The 19,676-nt window shown below is 43.3% G+C and overlaps 1 protein-coding gene across 2 annotated transcripts in view; it reads right to left on the bottom strand.

Annotated features, from left to right (window-relative positions):
- LOC126344021 (transcriptional repressor scratch 1-like) overlaps positions 1-19,676 on the bottom strand; it is a 131,288-nt gene that overhangs the window by 15,300 nt on the left and 96,312 nt on the right. The window lies entirely within an intron of this gene.

The raw sequence follows: 19,676 nt of genomic DNA, 5'->3' as shown, positions 1-19,676 counted from the left end.
TTATCTTCTCGTCCGACTCCGTAGCGTAGCGGTAGCATTACCGCCTACCAAGCAGAAGGGCTCGGGTTCGATTCCCGGCAAGGCGGAAGTGACCAAACAGCGAGGTCATCGGTCTCGTCGGATTAGGGAAGGACGGAGAAGGAAATCGGCCGTGCCCTTCCAAAGGAACCATACCAGCATTTGCCTGGAGTGATTAGGGGAAATCTCTGAAAACCCAAATCAGGATGGCTGGACACGGGATTGAACCGTCGTCCTCCCGGCAAGGGACTGGATGTTGTGTGTCCTTGATCATCATTTTCCTCATCATTGACCCGTAAGTCACCGAAGTGGCTTCAACTATAAAGGACATACGGCGGCCGAACATCCCCGAATGGGGACTCACGGCCAACAGTGCCTCACGATCATGACATTTCAGTTATCTTCACGCGCGTACACTTAAAATCTAGGTTTTTTCGAGTATGTTGCCGGTTTTTTTAATAAAAATACGTTTATGGAAAAGCAGCTGTCCAGAAGAAATGATTCTTTGGATACGTTTAAATTCCGTTTTGTGGACTGACGTATTCCGTTGCGTATATGATTAAACCTTTATGACGATGCTTACTGAACTTTTTTCTGAGCCACTGGCGGCTTTAATAATGGGTAATGAAGTTCATTTTTATGGTTCCGTATCTCAGTTGGTAAAAAAGAATCTTTTATAGGATGACTATGTTGTCCGTTTGTCTCAAGACCCTTTTTCCTCAGGAACTGGTGAAGTGTATCAAATTTGAATTTATGTCGAATGCTAAGGTGGACCGTCTTTAGGGGTGTAAAAAAATTAAACTTCTAAGTTAATGCAGTCAAAAGATATCTCCATTTATGTAACATATGTTTATACTCTCAGACTCACCCATGAAAGCCTGTAGAGAAACCATGTATATAAATAATTAAGCTTGTATGGAACTCTGGCACTTCCTGTTTTTTTTTTTTTTTTTTCATGCTGTTGTAGCTATGGACATCACTGTTCTTCTGAATTTAATATAGGTTACTTACGAAGATTTTCGTTATTCCTGAAGCTGAAGCTGCAGATAAAATGCCTGTCTCCTCGAAGAGGCACTCACAAGATGGACATTACATATTTCTCCTGCTAAATTTTAGCAGTTAATACTTCCTTTCTAAGTGATGAATTACACCAAAAAACTATCCCAGAAGACGTTGCTGAGTGTAAATATGCAAAATAGTTGTTTTATTTTTTTCCATTCAGAGTTACCAATTACATGAAGAACAAAAGCAGCCGAGCGTAATTGTTTGAGTAGTTCAGTAATATGCTTCTTCCAGTTAACGTTTCATGAATGTCTACAAAAATCTGAAATATTTTACTTTGTTCACTGACTCCTGTTCTTATCGAACATCACACAAGGAGTTCTCATTATGGGGCAGCCGCAAAGGTACAAGCAAATTTTGAAAATTGAAGAAAAGCACAGGACAGTTGCTTCATCCACAGTCCTTTACTGGGTACATTACTTGTTTCGGAACGGTTACAGTTCCATCACCTGATGTAAAAAATACAACCACGTAATCATCTGAATTTTTGAGGATTTTTCGTTACTTTTTTGTTTGTGTGTGTGTGTGTGTGTGTGTAGGGAGTGGTGGGGGGGGGGGGGGGGGGAGGAGGCGGGTTGTGTGTGTGTGAGGGCTCTGTAGGTTGGTGTTATCAAATAATTCTTTGAGGGAAGAAAACAGAGTTCCATTGCAGAGAGCTGTGTATTCATGTATTACTTGTTTTCCTTCAACTATGGCTTCTTGTATTTGATAGTTTTCTTCAGTTGTTAGTTTTTGTCGTGGCTGTAGCTACATTTGAGAATTTTCAAGTCAGTGTTGATGTCTGTTGGGTAATGTTTCAAGTCCATAAGGTATTCAGCAAATGTGGAATGACAGCTGATACTTTTTAATTTTTCTTCTCCATTCTGTGTGTCTGGTATTCAAGTTTCTGCTCGTCTGTCCTATATAAATTGATTTGCAGTCCTGACATGTTAGTTGGTAAATACCAGATGTGTTGTGTTTGTCGGTGCTTGTGTTGGTTGTCCTTAGTTTTTTCTGTGTTGAGTTGTCTGTCCTGTAGGCTGTTTTTAGCCCTTGTTTTTTGAGTATATTGCCTATTCTGTGGGCTGCTTTGTTGTTGTAGGCGAGAGTGAACCACTTGTTGTTGTTGGTGTTTCTAGTTCATGTGTGCTCTTATGTGTGTTGTGTCTGTCAGTAAGTTGGTGAGAAGGTTTTTGTGTGTTGGGTGTCCTTTGTTATTTTATTTTAATTTTGTGGTTCATTTATCAGTAGTGTAGATATAGTATCCATTCTCTACAGCTGTTTGTCTGATTCTCCGTAATTCAATGTTATAGTTGTTTTCAGTGAGTGGAGTATTGTTCAGTCTGTGTAGCATATATTGGAAGCCGGCTAGTCTGCGCGCAATCGGATGATTAGAATGTTTGTGAATGACTGTGCCGGTGGTGGTCACTTTCCGTAATATGGAGAATTGGTGTTGATTGTTGTGTTTGTATATTGCGAGGTCAAGAAAATTTTACATTTAGTCGTTTTTTGTTTCTACGGTGAATTTTATTTTTGGGTGGACTTTGTTTATATCACTTTGGTGTTGTTGGATGCGACTGGGTGTTTCATGTAGAAGGCATATGATACTATCTACGTAACGATTACTATTGTTTTAAATATTTAATTTTCAGTATGATTGGGAAAATGTTGGTTAGCAATCCAACCAGTTGCTACATTTTTTATAATTTTATACTGCACGATCGCTGCACAGAAAGGGAACCTTATAAAGCCCAACATTCAAATGAGAAGTAGTGTTGCTCTGTGATTAGTTTCAGAACGCTAGCTATTTGTTTTGTGTGGAGTTTGTGAATTTCTGCCTGTTCTTATAATTTTTGTTTGATGATGTTGATGGTTTCTGTGGTGCGGGTATTGGTGTACATGGCGGACCGCATCCAAAAACATATTTATTGTTAAAGCAAACACGGATAAAAGAACTTCAACCTCAAGGTGATTACCTGAATTAAACATTCAAATTTTCAGTTTTGTTATAAATGTTGTTTATTCGTAAGTAACAGCAGGAGAATAACTGTGTAGAACAAAAATACTCCGTAGGTTACCTCGCCATTTACATATCCTCAATCAGTTTGTAGACAGTTCATCGCTTTCGGTTTTTAGGGGACTCTAGTAAGACCCGATAGGTATGCAGCACACCCAATGAACAGGAAACGCGTCTACGACCATAAGTGACCATAGTATATGCTTATTTATGCTATGAAAGAGAAGCAGTGGTTGGGAAGGGAGTGAGACAGGGTTGTAGCCTCTCCCCGATGCTATTCAATCTGTATATTGAGGAAGCAGTAAAGGAAACAAATGGAAAATTCGGAGTAGGTATTAAAATCCATGGAGAAGAAATAAAAACTTTGAGGTTTGCCGATGACATTGTAATTCTATCAGAGATAGTAAAAGACCTGGAAGAGCAGTTGAACGGAATGGACAGTGTCTTGAAAGGAGGATATAAGATGAACATCAACCAAAGCAAAACGAGGATAATGGAATGTAGTCGAATTAAATCGGGTGATGTTGAGGGAATTATATTAGGGACTGAGACACTTAAAATAGTAAAGAAGTTTTGCTATTTGGGGAGCAAAATAACTGATGATGGTCGAAGTAGAGACGATATAAAATGTAGACTGGCAACGGCAAGGAAAGCGTCTCTGAAGAAGAGAAATTTGTTAACATCGAGTATGGATTTAAGTGCCGGGAAGTCGTTTCTGAAAGTATTTGTATGGAGTGTAGCTGTGTATGGAAGTGAAATATGGACGATAAATAGTTTGAAAAAGAAGAGAATAGAAGCTTTCGAAATGTGGTGCTACAGAAGAATGCTGAAGATTGGATGGGTGGATCACATTTATTGAGGAGGTATTGAATAGGATTGGGGAGAATAGGAGTTTGTGGCACAACTTGACTAGAAGAAGGGATCAGTTGGTAGGGCGTGTTCTGAGGCATCAAGATATCATCAGTTTAGTATTGGGGGGCAGCGTGGAGGATACAAATCGTAGAGGGAGACCAAGAGATGACTACACTAATGAGATTCAGAAGGATGTAGGTTGCAATACGTACTGGGAGGAGGGGAAACTAGCACGGGATAGAGTAGCATGTAGATCTGCATCAAACCAGTCTCAGGACTGAAAGACCACAACAGCAACAACAACAACAACAACAACAACGGAAAACTACGGTAGTTTTATAACTCTATTTGTAGCACATCCTTGCTCTGAAAGAAGTAACTCTATACACAATTTTAGTAACATTTTATGTAAGAGTTAGCTAGAAATGAAAGGTCGCTTAGTCCATCCGCAAGAAAAGCAGGCCCACGAGACCGCATCTCTCTCCTGGATGACGAATCCAATTAAGATGTGCCGTTGGGAACAATGGACAATCCAATAACTTGCCAGCTAATACAGGGAGATGCGCAAATACGCACAAGTTGTTTCCGACTGGTAGCAAACACGGAGAGAGATGTCTTAAAGATAATTTGCCCTGTTGTTTTTCTGTGAGATGTTTAATCTGCAGAATTTGCCTGGCTCTCGGCGGGTGCTGTTTGAGTTGGGCCCTCTTAAGGCGGTCCCCACCCCGTCGCGTTCCGTCCCCGGCTTTATGCAGGCTGGGGGGTGGCTGGCAGCTGTAACGGCCGCTGCTGCCACTAAACTTTGATCTTCCGCGGCGGCAGCGGCGAGGGCGGCTATCAGCGCGCAGAGAGCGGAGCGCTCGTAACGCGGCGTCGGCGCCTCCTCCACAGCGAGCGTCCGTCGCTGTTTCCAACTCTCAGGCGACTCGATTTGCTCGCGGGGGAGTAAGAAATAGTCGAGTTTGTGGTAAAACGTCAGACAGCGATGGTGCGCCGGTACCGGTCTCCATCCAGGCTTCCACGCTGCGAGAGCTTCGGAAACGCTACAAGGAGCAAGCTTTATTCGTCATTCTAAAAGCTTAAGGTTATCCAATGAGGTGAAACTACTCACGATGACATAGCGAAGAAGAGCTCTACAGGGTGAAAAGTATTTAAACCGACAAACTCTGGGAGGTTGTAGAGGTCATCAAAACAAATATTTTTCAAAAATGGCTCTGAGCATTATGGGACTTAACTTCTAAGGTCATCAGTCCCCTAGAACTTAGAACTACTTAAACCTAACTAACCTAAAGACATCACACACATCCATGCCCGAGGCAGCATTCGAACCTGCGACCGTAGCGGTTGCGCGTTTCCAGATTGTAGCGCCTAGAACCGCTCGGCAACTCCGGCCGACAAATATTTTTCCCTTATTTTTTTCCTGCGAGGATTATTTAATCCGGAGGAGCCCGTGTTAAGCTCTTCAGTTGTTAAAAGCCGTATTACGCTCTTCAGTTGTCAGCAACTGCTGTCCGCCGGCCACGGTGGTCGAGCGGTTCTAGGCGCTTGAGTCCGGAACCGCTCGCCTGCTACGGTCGCAGGTTCGAATCCTGACTCGGGCATGGATGTGTGTGATGTCATTAGGTTAGTTATGTTTAAGTAGTTGTAAGTTCTAGGGGACTGATGACCTGACATGTTAAGTCCAATAGTGCTCAGGAACCATTTCAACTGCTGTCCACGAGTGTAGTCGTGCATTGTCTCTATTTACTAATGGAACGATACACCTGGAGTGAGTACACTGATATGGTTGGTGCGTACTACGTAGCGCACCACAACGCACGAGCTGCACCGCGGGTTTATCAACAACAATATTCTAATCGCCGTATCCCGCATCATACGACCTTTGCTGCTGTGTACCAACGTCTGCGTGAGACCGGGTCATTTATCAGATTACCTGGACAGGGACGCCGTCGCACGGTAAGATCGCTGCAATTTGAGGAAGCTGTCTTGCAGCATGTGGAGCGGGATCCTTCCATCAGCACTCGTGCAATTGCACGTAACATGGGGACGAATGTAAAAACAGTCCTTCGAGAGCAATTGTTACTTCCATTTCACTTACAGCGTGTCCACAACCTGGAATCTGTCGATTATCCACCCACAGGACAGTTTTTGCAGTAGTACCTAGAACAGGGTGAAATGTATCCTACATTTCCATCCTCTGTGTTGTTTACCAATGAAGCAACGTTCGGGCTTGATGGAGTCTTCGACATGCACAATTCGCATGTTTGGAGTGAGGATAACCCACATGTCACAGTTATTAGCGCTCATCAAGTGCTGTTCTTCGTTAATGTGTGGGTCGGTGTTGTTGGGGACTGTTTAATTGGGCCGTATCCTCTACCTAGGCCATTAAATGGTAGGCACTATTACAATTTTCTCGCCAGAGCATTGCCAGAATTTGCTGGAAGACGTACCGCTCCCTACAAGACAACGCATGTGGTTCCAACATGACGGGGTGCCGGCATATTTCAGTCTTCGTGTGCGTAGATTCCTGGACCGACGGTTCCCAGGAACGTGGATTGGCAGAGGTCGTCCTGTACCATGCCCTGCTCGATCCCCAGGTATGTCCCAACCGGACTTTTTTCGGTGGGGAGACATGCGCAACCTTGTTTGTGCAACCCCTATTACATCAGAAGATCTGGCTGTCCGGATAGTAGCAGTAGCAGCGGCATTTCAGGATACTCCTGGGGTTTTGCCCGTGTCAGACAGAACATGATCCGACGGTGTAGCCTTTGTTTACGTGTCAGTGGAGACATTTTTGAAAATCTACTGCAATTGGAATGGGGTTGTGTTAATGTGACGTCTTTCGGTCATAAAAAAAAATGCAGAAGTGTTTGTTGGTTTAACTAATAAGCTGCCAGAGAAATCTTCCTCTACGGGTTTAAATACTCCTCATAGGAAAAAATGACATGAGTGGAGAATATTTGTTTTGATGTCCCCTACAGCTTCCCAGAGTTTGTCGGTTTAAATACTTTTCATCCTGTATACAGGGCATTTTAAAAACACTTTTACAAATTTTGGGGACATGTTACCTGCACCGAAACATGAAAAAAAAGTCTGGCAAACATGGACTCTAAAGCGCCCACCTTAAGAGCTATGAACATTGGTTCATCTTTGATAGTACGAAACAGATCTCTTCTAGTGAGAGTTCTTTGCTTCCCGTATTGCGGGAGGAGATAGTACCGACCAAACCAAGAAGAAAAGGGCAAGTAAACGTGGTCTTTAAAGTGCATGCTGTAAGAGTTACGAGAACTTCTTTAACAACGTGTTCGGCAGCACCGAAGATGAACAAGTATTCATAGCTCTTAAGGTACGCACTTTAGAGCCCATGTTTACTGGACTTTTTTTTCTTATTTTGGTCCATACTCCCTGAATATGGAAAGCCAAGAGCTTTCCATAAAAGAGACGTGTTACGCAGTATCGAAGAAGAATAAGTGCACATAGCTCTTTAGGTACGTACTTTAGAGTACATGTTCAGTGTCTTTGTTTATTACAAAAACACACTTTCCAGAGCCAAGATCGCATAAATACTTCTTTATTTACAAGCAGTTGATTTCGACAAAGTTTGCTGCTATCTTCAGGTCTTCAAACACTTTGTTATGAGGTTTTGATTTGCAATCTAGAGCCAAGCTGTCATGTGGATAAAATGCAGCATAATTTACAAAGGTCTGTCATAAACGTTTAAAACCCAAAAGCACGTTGTGCACATGGCCGTTCCCATATATGTAGCGCTCGCAAATGATTTTTACGCCATAGATAAAGTAGTACACAATAAAACGCACAGTAGTACATCTGCATAAGTCAGATGGACGTGTTCTACTCTTGAAGATCCACCGCAGACGGCGTGTAACGTACGTTCAGATAGTTGGAGTTTAATCGAATTTATGTAAAGGGCCTTCTGCTCACTTTTCTCGTGCAACGCTCTTTGGTATCGGGATGAAATACTTCTTATCTTGGAGAAAGCTGGGAGACTTCACGGGGTTTGCACTTTCTTAAAATGGTCAGTTTGTGGCTTCAGAAAGATAAATATGTTCTCTGCATCTGAATCTTTCCTGTGCAAGCCACTCGGATGTGTGCGGCGAAAGATATTTCAGTCATATCTCCTTGACCCCAAATTCACTGTTCCATTCGCAGAAGGAACGTGGGAAGAATGGTTGCCCTTAGCCCTTCTTAGCTATAATGTCTCTAGTTTCGTCATTGCAATCATTTCTCGAGGGGTATGCGGCATATATAATACGTTGACTGACTCTTCCCGGAACGTTCTTTCTCGTAATTTCAGTAGCAAACCTCTACATGATACACACCTCTCTTGCAGGGTCTACGTAGCGCTCTCGCTCGGACTAAACGGTCCTGTGACGAAACACGCCGTTCTTCGTTGCATCTCCAACTCTCCTATGAGTGCTAGCTTGTAAGGACCCCAGAATGTTGAGAAATACTAAAGAATAGGTCGAACAGATGTTTTGTAAACCACTTATTTCGTGCATGAATTATATTTCCTTAAAGACATTCCTATAAACGACAGTCTGGCAATTGCTTTTCCTGTTACTGGTTTCATGTAGTTATTCGATACAAGGTCGCTCTCGCTGGTTACTCCTGGATGTTTTACGATAGTTACTCTTCCATACAATTTGCCGTCAATAGCATAAATGTAGACCAGACGATTTTATTTCCTATGTATGCGCAAATGTTATACTTTCTCACTTACAGGGTCAACTGCACTATTCGTCAGTCCCGTGCGGGTGTTCCAGTGCTTCGCTACACTCATCTGACTTTATCCGCTAGGTTATTTATAATATATACAGGGTCATATGTTTTACCATACGGGAACGAAATATCTCGAAGCAATATGCAATAAAAATTGGAGGGTTCCCATCTGAAAATACAATATTGACCCCTTTCACTCATGAGGGATCTTTATGAGTTGACCAGCTGTAGTACAGACCCATGTCTCATCTACTGACATTAACTTGTCACCTGGAACATTTGTTTCGTATGATGCCTCGTTTTCGAGATATTTGGATGTGTCGCCTTAAAACGAACACTGTGTGTAATATAAACAGCTACGGTCGTGTTTCACTTCCTTGAGGTACTTACAAAATCACCTTTACATCCGTTCATTTTGTTCTGTTGAGTTCTGTCTGCAAGGAAGTCTAATCCAGTCACAAATCTGACACGATACTGGGTAAGTAACTATTTTTTTCATTAAACACCAGTACAGAACTGTATAGAATGCCTTCCTATTGTCAAAGAAGACGGATTCAGCCTGAGTGGTGATGTCAACGGCGTTGTGGTTCTCATGGTCGTACAGGACTCGCTTAGTTTTCCGATATATCTGTTTGGGGAAACCAAACTGAATTTTAAAGGGTAGACTTTCGTTGTCGTGAACCGTCATAATCCGACGGACTTTGTGACTATATCGCCGTAGCCAGCTGCATTCTCGAAAATTTGTTTAGTTAAATAGATGAAATAAGTTTGGTTTCCGCAGCTCATGGGCGCCAGCGCGTTCCGTCAGTGGTCTGACAACTATCTGAATAATAATAAGAAACAACTAAGTAAGTTCTCGTAGAATGAATGCGAAAGATGCTATGCAATATCTACTGACAACCACTGAAGAAATAACTACGAAGAAAACAGACCACTACAAAGGAGACCAAAAGAAGTGCGCTAATGACTGGCATTGCTGCTTCTGGATATGGGGATTCCGAGCTCCGTTTAGTAGGGTTGAGATTTTTTTCGCTCGGGGACTAAATGTTACGATGTCATTATCGTATCTTCATTATCACGGTAGCGCAAATCGCCGAAATGGCTTCAAATAGAAAGACTTACACTATGCGGTTAAGACATCGCAACCTCCACGTTAATGATGCAATGCTTTCATTTCATTTCAATATGTTTTGTGCCACGAAATGGTAATTGTTTATATAGTACTTATAGTAGTTTTGTGATTTTGATTGTTTAAGCATTTACTGAGCTCTACTTCAATGTTGTGTAAGGAGTTACCCCACGAAACCAGTTTTTGTATCCATTTCCATAGCGTACTGCTATGCAGTCCGTTTACATTAAATGCAGTGGAGACTGCACTACACTGAATTTCAGCCCTATGCCGAAAGCAGAGACGGCAGATACTGAATGGATGCAAGCGCTGAAGTTGGCTGCCGGTACTGGGACAATGGACGGATGGCGCGGCTGGCCGGTAGCGGTGGGCAAGTTGAGGATTCCAGTTCTGCGCCCGGCTGACGGCTACACAAGTTGTGGCGTGCCTGGACGGACCAGTGGGGGGAGGAATTCCCTCGCCAGTCCGGTCTGCGCCGCTGAGCCAACACCGGAGATGAAATCAGGGGGCAGGGCGAGTGTTTAGACAGGCCCGCCGGCCTGATGGGACCGGCGGCCGCCGGCACCTGTGCGCCGGCTCAGCTGCGCGTTAAACGCCGCTGCCTGCCGTCCCTCGTCCCAAACCCCATCTCCTAGAACATACGTCCCTCCGTCACGTAAATGAAGGAACGTGGGGGAAGCCACACCACCGAAAAGCGGAAAACACGACGGTAAGCTACTGTTTCTTTTCACATCCGCCCCCTTCTATCGCCCATTTCTCTTTCCAAGCGTGCATTTGCTCGTTACGCTCCACTGTTTTCATTATGTGGCAAATTTAGTTCTACTTACACTACTGCCCATTAAAATTGCTACACCAGAAGATGTGCTACAGACTTGAAATTTAACCGACACGAAGAAGATACTGTGATAAGCAAATGATTAGCTAATCAGAGCATTCACACAAGGTTGGCGCCGGTGGCGACACCTACAACGTGCTGACATGAGGAAACTTTTCAACCGATTTCTCATACACAAACAGCAGTTCACCGGCGGTGCCTGGTGAAACGTTGCTGTGATGCCTCGTGTAAGGAGGAGAAATGCGTACCATCAGGTATTCGATGTTGATAACGGTCGGATTGTAGCCTATCGCGATTGCGGTTTATTGTATCGCGACATTGCTGTTCGCGTTGGTCGAGATCCAATGAATGTTAGCAGGATATGGAATCGGTGGGTTCAGGAGGGTAATACGGAACGCCGTGCTGGATCCCAACGGTCTCGTATCACTAGCAGTCGAGATGACAGACATCTTATCCGCATGGCTGTAACGGATGGTGCAGCCACATCTCGATCCCTGAGACAACAGATGGGGACATTTGCAAGACCACAAACATCTGCACGAACAGTTCGATGACGTTTGCAGGAGCATGGACTATCAGCTCGGAGACAATGGCTGCGGTTATCCTTGGCGCTCCATCACAGACAGGAGCACCTGTCATGGCGTACTCAACGACGAACCTGTGTGCACGAACGGCAAAACGTCATTTTTTCGGATGGATACAGGTTCTGTTTACAGCATCATGATGGTCGCATCCGTGTATGGCGACATCGCGGTGAAAGCTCATTGGAAGCGTGTATTTGTCATTGCCATACTGGTGTATCACTCGGCGTGATGGTACGGGGTGCCATTGGTAGCACGTCTCGGTCACCTCTTGTTCGCATTGACGGCACTTTGAACAGTGGACGTTACATTTCAGATGTGTTACGACCGTGGCTCTACCCTTCATTCGATCCCTGCGAAACCCTACATTTCTGCAGCATAATGCACGACCGCATATTCCAGGTCCTGTACGGGCCCTTCTGGATAGAGAAAATGTTCGACTGCTGCCCTGGCCAGCACATTCTCCAGATCTCTCACCAATTGAAAACGTCTGCTCAATGGTGGCCAAGCAACTGGCTCATCACAATACGCCAGTCACCACTCTTGATGAACTGTGGTATCGTGTTGAAGCTGCATGGGCTGCTGTACCTGTACACGCCATGCAAGCTCTGTTTGACTCAATGCCCAGGCGTATCAAGACCGTTATTACGGCCAGAGGTGGTTGTTCTGGGTACTGATTTCTCAGGATCTGTGCCCCGAAATTGCATGAAAAAGTAATAACATGTCAGTTCTAGTATAATATATTTGTCCAATGAATACCCGATTATCATCTGCATTTTTTTCTTGGTGTAGCAATTTTAATGGCCAGTAGTGTAACATGGTGGCCAGGTGCCCATTCTGTGGCCATAGCTGTCAGTTAACCTGAGGGACTGAAGTTGGGCGCACCATCTCTATGTGATTCGTGTTAATTTTGCTCTGGCGTGTCATCGGACTTAAATTATTTACGTATCATATTTTCTGAGTGAAGATTCAGCATGTGCCTAAATGAGGGTGGAAAACGGCCTAAAAGTTCTTTTAGGCTGTCCAGTCTACCAGATCAACTGTGTTCAATTCTGTTGCACTGCAGAACAGTGTACTTGGTGCTGCCAGAAAAATTTAACTTTCCTGGCAACACTAGAGGCGGCTAGGTGGAATTCCAGAGAGAAAAAATCGCTGATGGTACAGCGGCTAATAAAAATGGCTTTGAGCACTATGGGACTTAACTTCTGAGGACATCAATCCCCTAGAACTTTGAAATACTTAAACCTAACTAACCTAAGGACATCACACACATCCATGCCCGAGGCAGGATTCGAACCTGCGACCGTAGAGGTCGCGCGGTTCCAGACTGTAGCGAGACTAGAACCGCTCGTCCACTCTGGCCCGCAGCGGCTAACACAGGTGATATTGTGACACACTGAATGAGGCTGGGAACGCTAGCCAGCAATGTAGCAGAATGACGTCATGGCGAGATAGAGATTTCGTTGTAATGGGGACGGCGGAAAGCGCCAGAAGAGTGCTTAACTTGTGCACAAAAATAACTATTCACTTTGCCGGCCTGGGTAGCCGAGCGGTTCTAGGCGCTACAGTCTGTAACCGCGCAACCGCTACCGTCGCAGGTTCGAATCCTGCCTCGGGCATGGATGTGTGTGATGTCCTCAGGTTAGTTAGGTTTAAGTAGTTCTAAGTTCTAGGTGACTGATGACCTCAGAAATTAAGTCCCACAGTGCTCAGAGCCATTTGAACCATTTTGAACTATTCACTTTAATGACACAGCGGGAAGAGAGTCTGCAAGGCAAAATTCTGAAATACTGATGCGACAAAGTGAGGTGACCAAACGAGAAAAACAGAAAAAATTATGTCATTTAGCTAAGCAGATGTGGAAAACTACCTAAAAACCACACCCTATCTCGCCGGCACACCGCCCTCCGTGGCTAATCCGTGGCGGGGATACGATTCGATGCCGGCGCCTCTCCCAGCGCCCCGGAAGTGCGTGTTTTCGCGCAGTCGGCTATGCGGGCTGCTTAGATGGTGCAGAAGATGATGTCTTATTTGTCAGACAGTAATAAACGGCTCTGAGGGCATTTTACTGTGACATTTTACTTAGATATGCACACGAGTATGCGTGAGATAAATTGGACAAGAAAGACAAGAAGTTACAGGAATAGGGAGATCCAGGTCGAGTGGACAGGCGCCCGTTAAAACATAAATTCCTGTGCAACAGAAAAAAGAAAAAGAATATAAAATTGCGGAAGACGAGGAATGGGGATGATAATAAACACTGGCTTAATTTGAAAAAGAGAAGACGCCAGGTGGAAGCGTAAATAAGAGGAAGAAAGAAACGGTAAAGAATGAGAGGAGCAGACGGGACGAGAGTGTCGACTAATTTCGGCGTTCCCTGGAGGGGCGGAGGGGCGCAGAGAAGGGATGTGGGAGGGCAGTGGGGGGTGGGGGCTGCGGTGATTTAGGCGACTCGCGGAAGCCGGCGCAAACAGTGCGACGCCACCACGAGCACTGCGCCGCCGGGGTACGGCTGTCTTCTGTTTGCTCAGCTCCTGCGGGACCCGGTTGCTCCGAGCCAAGCACGCTTCTTTCTGCAGATCCCCGCCACGACAGCACCGGGGCTCAACGCACCGGAGGATGCAGGAGTCGCTTGCGGATCCACTGACGACTGAATCCGTCAACTCCTCCTTACATCCAAAGAAATGCCTATCAGTGTTGCAACGGGAACAAAAAGTTAAGGTTATTTTTGCTCCAGTGTGTTAGATATGTATTTCAGTACTCTTTTCAAGTTATGATGGACTAATTTTGACAAGCTCAGTTTTCTGGGGCAACTCGTCACTTAGAAAGAAGAAAATGTTAATTGCACAAAAGGGAGTAGTGAGAATACCCGTGCCCGTCATGTGGGTATTTCTTCAAGAAGGTGGGTATTTTGACTGCACCATCGAATATATATGATGCTGGTGTAATCAAAATATCCACCTTCTTCAAGAAATAACCCACATCACGGCCACGGGTAATCCTACACACATATTATTCTTACTGCTCCCTTTTGTGCAATTAACATTTTCTTCTTTCTAAGTGACGAGGAGCTCCAGAAAACTGAGCAGACATATGCAAAATATTTCAGCAGTTTGATTCCTTTGTTTCCAAGACTAGCAATTATGCAAAGAGCGAATGTAGGTGAACGTAATTGTTTGAGAAGCTAAGTAATATGCTTCTTCGAGTTGAAGTTCTCATCAGTGTGTGCACCTAAAATTTGGAACGTTCTACCGTATTTACTGAATCCTCGTTCATTCACTAGCTATCTTCTCCTAGTGCATGTACAAGATAATTTTTGTTTGAATATGGTTATAGTATCATTGGAGATACCAATCACATTCGAATGTAAATCGTATGCGAAACAACAAGCTGCATTCATACAACAGTTAGTCAGAGCTCACCAACCATTACCAACCAATATAGCAACTCTCCATCAAAATAATATACTCATTTTAAAAGTAATTATAAAATTTTTAGATTAGCATAACCTTACCCTGAAATGGCCAGCGGTAGCAGCGAAGGGTTTAGATGTTCATTTATCCCATGTACTTTTTGAGAGTGGAACGTTGGAAAAATATTGTGAAAGTGGTTCTACGAATCCTCAGACAAACACTTAAGAGAAAATTGTAGAGTCGTTGTGTAGCTGTAGATGAGACCAAAGCTGTACACCTACATGGAAGTACGGAAGGCTCTAGTTTCGACCGGTTCGAGAGGAGCGGTAGAATGCTGTAGGGAAGCGACGATTCTGTTCGCCTTCAGTGCTGCACGGGCGTGGGCCATCGCCTTCCTGACGTGCCTTGGCGTGAGGCGAGGCAGGGCTACGTACGACCCCCCCCCCCCCCCCCCCCCCCGACTGCTGGTGGAGCGGCGAGCGCTCGCCGCATAAAACCCGGCTCCACCGCCCCGCCGCCCAGCAATAAACCCACCCTAAGAAGCCGACAGCAAACGTATACTGAGCCTCGGAGGGCTATCAAGAAGCAGTGGATCCATAAAAGAAAATTAAAACCATTATCAAGTTTGAGAATGCCATGAGGAATGAATCCGGAAACAATTCGGAAGTGCCCTTACGCTGAATCAGGAGTGGTTATTAAGTCCAAGTTTGTTTTAATGAAAAGTAGCTAACTGGCATTTTAAGGAGCTGTATTTGAGAATGCGGCCGTTATGTGATGTCGCAGCGGGTGGAGGTCTTCAAAGTTCGTGTCTGAGTTGGTTGTAGATTGTATCCGCGCCTTCATTTTTCACTACTTCGTCGTCAGTGGTGTTTCAGCCCCGACACCGGAGATGTTTCCTGCAGAGGAAGCCATCTACACTAACCTTAGAGCATTCGATTCTTTCTTTTTCTGGGCACATCATTAAAGCCTCGTATCAACTCTTGCTGCACAGTGAAGTATGCAATACACTATGCAATATATTTATATTGTGTGAAATAATATCAGTTTTGTGTCATACAGATTATTTCATGCATGGCACAAAACCGATACATTTACGACCTGTTCAGTAAGACGAATAGAAAAAATTCCCCAAACTACATTGAATGTACGATATTTCCCGTACCGTCCCCATTGTGACTAGATTGTCAATTTGCAGGAACTGATTTCTAATCTGGCGAAGAAATCTAACTTTGCCCATAGGATCTCGACACAGGGTGAACAGAATTAACGAAAATATACTTGCTTATGTAATTTAAGGGCAAAAGACAAACATAGTCGTAACTCAAAAAGATGTGATAGAAAGGTGATTTATTTTCTTGTTTCCCATTCGTGCCTGCGCTCTCTCTCTTTCTTTTTGTCTTTTCCCGTCTCTTCAACGGTGTCGAAATTTGTTGTATGGGTTTTGGAAATGTTGCTAGCAATTCGGGCCGGACGCTCTTCATGACACCATCGAAGCGGGTTAGTTTATACATTGTCTGAAATATACAATAGACGTGACAGTTTGTCAACAACTTACATTGACAGATGTCTTACCATATTGACGTAAAGTGATTTCTTTTTTTTTCTATTTGCGAAATGTCTTCTCGGTATGCATCTAAACGGTTTAAATGTGCCATACTTCGTACATATTTTTTTTAAATAAGAAGAAAAACGCTTTCTGCTGGTATCCGCAAAGAACGCTCATCTAAAAAGTTCAAAGAATGGTTCAAATGACTCTGAGCACTATGGGAATTAACATCGGTGGTCATCAGTCCCCTAGGACTCAGAACTACTTAAACCTAACTAACCTAATGACATCACACACATCCATGCCCGAGGCAGGATTCGAACCTGCAACCGTAGCGGTCACGCGGTTTCAGACTGAAGCGCCTAGAACCGCACGGCAACACCGACCGGCATCTAAAAAGTAACTAAGTATAAACAAAGTGATCGTCACAACTTGTTTATGTCAGTACTTAGGAAACAAGTCAATTGGAAGCCACTGAAGATGGTAGGAAGCCAGTGCAACCGACCAAATTATCATTTCACTTAGGCAAACAAATATTGGCTATTTGTTAGCCTTGCGTCATAAGATAAAGTATCTTCCATGTATAAGACGTTACAATCCAGTTTTTCTTCCCAGAGAGAGTGGGTGAAACTACATCTGGATCAATGGTCATCAAATTGCGATCCGTGTTCCTCACGCCGCCCGAATCAAGTTCTCGTGCGGCCCGCGATTCTCAGTCGTATTTTATAATAATACGCTTCTACAAACTAACAGCAGAACCTAAACCCGTCAGCCAGAGTTAAAAGATTCTTAAGTATTTTTCTTACTCAGCAACAAACAAAAATATTTACTGAGGCTCTAATATTTCGTCGGCCAGGGTGGCCGATCGGTTCTAGGCGCTTCACTCTGGAACCGCGCGACCGCTACGGTCGCAGGTTCGAATTCTGCCTCGGGCACGGATGCGTGTGATGTCCTTAGGTTAGTTAGGTTTAAGTAGTTCTAAGTTCTAGGGGACTGATGACCTCAGATGTGAAGTCCCATAGTGCTCAGAGCCATTTGAACCATTTTTTTGTAATATTTCAAGATGGACGTAATTTTGATTCACGTTGGTGAATATTTGACCCTTACTTGAGGGATAGAGTAAAGATGAAGTAAACATTTCAGAATCCGAATCAAGAACAGCTAACATCATGAGTAACTTAGAAGTAGATATCCTAGGAGTAGCGAAGCAACTTAAATCGCTTAATAAAATCAAGTCTTCCGCTCGAGACTGTATACCAATTAGGTTCCTTTCAGAGAATGCTGATGCAATTACTCCATACTTAAGAAGCATATACAGCAGTTCGCTCGACGAGAGATCCATACGCAAAGATTGGAAAGTTGCAGAGATGACACCAATATTCAAGAATGGCATTAGGAGTAAGCCACTAAATTAGAGGCCCGTATCATTAACGGTGATTGTCAGCATGATTTTGGAACATACATTGTGTTCGAATATTACGAATTATCTTGAAGAGAACGGTCTACTGATTCACTCAAGAAGAATTTAGGAAAAGACGTCCTTAAAAATCACAATTAGCTCTTTACTCACACGAAGTGTTGACTGCTATTCACAAGGGATTTCAGCTTGATTTTGTATTTATGGTTTTCAGAAAGCTTTTGACGCTGTACCTCGCTAACAGTTGGTAGTCAAAGTGTGTGCTTATGGAATCTTGTCTCAGTTATGTGACTAGATTCCTAATTTCCTGCCAGAGAGGTCACAGTTAGTTGTAATTCGCGGAAAGTCATCAGTAAAATAGAAGTGATTTCTGGTGTTCCCCAAGGTAGAGTTATAGGCCCTCTGCTGTTCCTTACCTATATCAATGATTTAGGAGACAATCTGAACAGCCGTCTTCCGTTGTTTGCAGGTGATGCTGTCGTTTATAGTCTAGTAAAGTCATCAGAAGATAAAAAAGAATTGCAAAACGGTTTAGGAAAGATATCTATAAGATTCTAAAATTAGCACTTGACCCTAAATAAAACTGCGAGGTCATCCACAAAAGTGATAAATGGAATCCATTAAACTACGGTTACACGAAAAATTAGTCAAATGTAAAGGTTCTAAAATCAACTAAATACTTAGAAATTAAAATTACGAAAAATTTAAATTGGAAAGCACGCGTAGAAAATGCTGTGCGGCAGGCGAACCAAAGACTGCGCTTTAATGGCAGAACACTTATTAGATGCAGCCGATCTACTAAAGAAACTGCCTGCACTACGCTTGTCCGCCCTCTTTTGGAGTACTGCTGTGCAGTGTGGGATCTTTATCAGATAGGATTAACGGAGTACATCGAGAAAATTCAAAGAAGAGCAGCACGTTCTGTATTATCGAGAAATAGGGAAGAGAATGTCACTGATCTGATACAGGAATTGGCATGGACATAATTAAAAAAAAAAGTTTTTCGTTGCGGCGGAATCTTGTCATGAAATTTCAGTAACCAACTTTCTCCGTTGAATGCGAAAATGTTTTGTTGACGCCTACCTAAATGAGGAAAAGCGACCGAGAATTATTGTGAAAGTAGTTCGACGAACCGTCCACCAGGCATTTAAATGTTATTTGCAGGGTATCCGTGTAGGTGTAGAGTGGTATGTAGCTCGGCAGCTGTGGATTTAATAGAAGTGAGCGGGGAGGGGGAAATATTTTATTGTTTGTCTTCCAGAGCTGACAACTCACATGCGTGCACAACTAGCACCGTTCAGTTGCTATGGTACAAACGTCAAACGGAAGTAATATGGATGCATGAATGCGCACTATACAGACAATCATCTTCAAACGTGATAGATGTTTGTGGCAAGTAACATGAAATAAAATTGTAATGCAATGGAATGAGTAAAAGAAAAATGACACTCAAAACATTTAGTAAACGTACGTGATCGTGTCTCATATTGCAGTAACTGTTATTAATTAATTAACATACTCGTTTATATAGGTTACCAGTTAACAGTAATATCGGGAGTGGAAGGTGCGGTGATGTGGCCAGTATGGAAAAAGTACTCACTCCATATTTTTTTCCGCTGAAAAGTGCTGCAGCCTGCCGAGAAGTGTGTATCACCATTGGTGTCCGAGAGATTGACAGATGAACGACTTTCCATTATTTTTTAGTCTCTTATAAAGTAAGTTATTTATATTATTCTTGTTGTCTCACTTCGATGGAGAGTAATAATGTTTTACAATATCACTGTTTAAAGAACGCCATTTAAATTACAAATGTAGTTCCTCGTTTTTTATTTCACTTTAATAGCTTCTTCTGTGGAACACGATAGGGAGTATGGCCAAGGTGTTCACCCAAATAAGAGTAGTTACTGCAAATGAAAAAAAGAGTATAGTACAAAAGATGAAACTCACTTATAATTATTTTTATATACAAAGCTGTCATCCACCATTATACCCCTTTGTGATGATTTTAATTTAATGAATTGATATTATTTAAAACCCTATCTGGTCTGTAATATTTGGCCTCATTCAAAAGTCTGATTTGAAAACGG

This window comes from Schistocerca gregaria, chromosome 1 (genome assembly GCF_023897955.1).
Source record: "Schistocerca gregaria isolate iqSchGreg1 chromosome 1, iqSchGreg1.2, whole genome shotgun sequence".
NCBI classification, from domain to species: Eukaryota; Metazoa; Arthropoda; class Insecta; order Orthoptera; family Acrididae; genus Schistocerca; species Schistocerca gregaria.
The sequence above is the reverse complement of the archived record's forward strand: the minus strand, read 5'-3'. Positions and strand labels throughout refer to the sequence as shown.